Source organism: Lissotriton helveticus, chromosome 3_1, assembly GCF_964261635.1.
Source record: "Lissotriton helveticus chromosome 3_1, aLisHel1.1, whole genome shotgun sequence".
NCBI classification, from domain to species: domain Eukaryota; kingdom Metazoa; phylum Chordata; class Amphibia; order Caudata; family Salamandridae; genus Lissotriton; species Lissotriton helveticus.
Window position 1 is genome coordinate 5970405 of NC_136061.1, and position 3907 is coordinate 5974311.

Below are 3907 nucleotides of genomic sequence, written 5' to 3' on the forward strand. Positions count from 1 at the left end.
TTAGAGTTAGAGAACAAATTTGTTTTCAAGTCTGGAAAATGTGTTCCCCCGTTTCCTATGCAAGCTGTGATTTTGGATTTGGCTCACAGAATGCATCCAGGGATGTCTGCAATGAAGCGGTTAATAAGAAACTACTTTTGGTGGCCAGGTTTGGATCGTATGGTTGATCGAAAAGTCAGAGAGTGTTCTGTTTGTATGGGGAGTGAGAAAATGTTACAAGTTAATATTCCTCCTTTGAAAACAACACCTTGGCCAACAGTTCCTTGGAAAAAAAAATAGCGTTTGACATTTCTGGCCCTTTTATGTGTTTACCTTCTGACTCACGTTATGCCCTGGTGCTCATCGATTATCACTCTAAGTGGCCTGAGGTCAAATTTGTTTCCTCAGCTTCTACATCAAGTGTGATTGAATTTTTTAAAGAGGTGTTTTCTAGAGAAGGTTGTCCCTCAACTCTGGGTTCTGACAATGGGGTCCAATTGACTTCCTTAGAAATGGGAGATTTTCTTAAACAACAGGATATTTTTCATCACACTGTCTCAATCTATGAACCACATGAAAATGGTTTAGTTGAGCGTTTCAACAGGGTTTTGAAAGGTTTTGTTTCTGATGTTATTAAGTCTGGGTCAGATTGGAAAAATGTTTTGAGAGAAAAACTCTGGTTGTATCGTATAACACCACATTCAACCACTGAAGTTAGTCCTTTCCGTCTTCTTAAAGGACGTGATCCTGCTTCTAATATCTGTCCTTGGTGGATCAAGGAGAAATGTGCTGGTAAACCTGTTTCTGAAGTAGCTATTGATGATGTGGCTCACAGGATTGCAAATAAACAGGCTAAATCAAAAATTTTGTATGACAGTAAATGGAATGCTAAAGCTTCCAAATTATCTGTAGGTGACTGGATCAGAGTTAGGAGACCAGGTTTTCTTGCTAAATGTTCAGCTAAGTTTGGGAAGCCCATGAAGGTGGTTAAACTTTTTACCAATAGTATGATTACACAGGATGGTAAATTATGGAACATTAGACGTGTTGCCAAATGTCCTGATTTTCACAATGATTCTGTTCATGATAATTCTGTTCTTCCTACACCACATAAATGCTGGGATTCTATTGCTTCTAGAGTTAAGTCCTTTGCTCGTCCTATATTTGCTCCCACTAGATTTTCTAACTTTGTTTCTTAGTTCTGTTTCTCATCTTGTTTCCTACCTTCTCTCTCTGTCCTCAGTCTTTCTATTTCCTTCATTTCTTGTTTTCTCCTATTGGGGGAGATGTGTTACATTTTCATTATTGAATTTCATTACTGTAGCTTTAAATACCACTTGTTATGTTTTAGTTGCCCATAGTTCCATTGGAACTGCTGTGTTCTATAACCACTAAGAGTCTGTTATCTTACTGGACTTACTGCACTGCCTGGCTGTTACCTCCTGTTGCTGGGCTGCTTGACAATAAATCTACAACCACAATCCTCCTGCTTCCTGGATTTATTACACTATTACAGGCAAATGCTACCATACAGGTTTACAAGGAACCGTGATAGTCAGTGTACAACAACTGGGTAAAGAAAAGTACAGTGTAGTCATGAGTGAGAAGCCTCCCTCAGGTTTGTCTCTCAGTAATTAGTCACCTTTTTTTGCACCTATCTAGTGGTCTTAAGGATCTGTGGCACTTCGTCAGGACAGAGAAAATATAATGATGAACTACCCCACACATATGTGGTGGCCCTAAAGTGTTACCTACTATGTGTATGGTTCAAGCTCCAACCTGCCAAGGGAAAAAGGGGGATACAAAAAGAGAAGAGGTTATTATGTTCCTGGAGGTAGGGCATGTCATCAACCAGGAAGTCCCAACAATTGGACCAGAATTACTGTCTGGAACCAAGTCCAGCAGCCAGACCGTTCATATACATACATGTAAGACAAACACAATATAGAACACAGATAAAAAACCAGGCTGTGGCAGTGATGTCCGCAGGAACGTTGTCACTGCGACGCAAGTAAATGTAACACAATGTCGGTAGGGTATTAAGTATGTATTTAAGGCAAACCCAAATATACAAGACATATAGTACACTTCATCATTGTTTAAAAGGAAAAATATGGTCATAATTCATAGTCTCAGAGCACAGGGGCCAGACTGTGAAGTAGAAGGCAGGCATCTACGTGTGAGCGTGTTTCATCATGAGTGATGGATGCAAGGTGGCAGGCTCCACAGACAGAAACAAACATGAATGAATATCCTGGTTGCAGTGCACATGCTCACTCAAGCGGTGCTCGCTGCACGTGTGACAGGATCACGTTAGTAAAAAAAACAAGATCAGTGATTATCAGACATGTGTGCCCCTGGTGTATGTCATCTGACTTGGTGACTCAGTGAACTAAAAGTTATTCAAGCATCCTCTCAAGAGATAAAAACTGGTCGTATATACTCTTATTAAGGATGTAGTTGCGCTTACCTAACCACAAAATGCTAATAGCTTCGTCAGTTGGCGCGGAGGTGCCGCGCCCAAGCGTGCTAAGCTGTAATTGAGGTAAATCAGAGAAAGTCAATCTGGTATTGTAGGTGAGTAGGATCTGCGCACTATGGTTACCCCCACTTTTTGCTGGTGTTTTACTGTGTTTGACTTTAGTCTGGCTGGGGACCTGCTATTCAGGACCCCAGCCTAGCTGGTTCCTCTCTAAAATGATTGCATGTACTTTAGGTACACTCCAGATTGGTTACTGGGTTATCGTTGTGAGTCGCACGTATATGGTACCTTAGGTACCAAGGGCATAGGTACCCCAGAGGTCTACCAGGGGCTGCAGCATGTATTATGCCGCCCCTGGGAAGCCTTCCGAAATGGCACCACAGGTCTGCTACTGCAGCCTGGGTAAGGTGTATCTTCATGCAAACAAAACTTAAACAAGCATTGGCATAGCCAATAGGTCTTGCCTTGGGGAACATTTAAGTGTTAAGCCATGCATCAGTTGATGTTGTTGTACCAAGGATATTGTGCTGCATAACTAGATACATATAAGGTCCCAAAAGCAAGACCTATTGGCTATGCCAATGCTTGTTTTAGTATATGGTTTAGTCAGCCCCTAGGGCCTGACCAGTTTGTGCTAAATTATTGTTGATTTGACTTGTGTAAATTGTGTACTTTGACCTTTAATTCCATAAAGGGATTAGTGGAGTGTGTTTTAGAATAAATACATATATTTTATATATATATACCTGGTGTGGTTCTCATTTCATTTGGTCATTCATGAGATTATAGACTGGTAAGACAAGCTGCTTTACATTCCTTCAAGACTTAGCCTGAAGGCTGCTCTCCACAGCTACCACTATAATAGCTTTCAATAAAGGTTGTCTTTAACCTATCACCATAAGGGTTGTTTGGACTGGTGCACGGTATCCACTTTAATTTGCGCTCTAGGCTGCACATAAGGATACCGAGGGTTTGATGCCGCAGCCCCCCGGTCTCCTAATGGGTAGGAAGTATCCCTGCCCTTCTACCAATCCTGGCAGCGTAAGAGAGGGGTTGGCACTGACTGCAGTGACGTCGCCGCTGTTCCTGTTTGCGCCTCCTGGTCCGGTGTCCCACGCTCTTCAAAGGTCCTGCAGTGGAGGCGGCGCGGACCGGTAAGTTTTCTCTTCTTATTTTATTGGAATCTTCCCCGGCCCCGCGCGATTTGTCCCCCCCCCCCGCGAGTATATATTAAATAATAATAGCGCCGTATGTTACTGAGGCATGGCGATACACACCTCAAGCCTCTCCTGTGAAAGCGGCGTAGGTTACTGTGGCATGGCGGTGCACAGTGCTCATGGAGGCAACACAACCGGCGAAGTCCTTACTGATGGTAATTACTGGAACTTATAAAACAGGGCCTCGGACAGGCATCGTGTTTTCGCAGCCTTGAATAAATGAAACTTG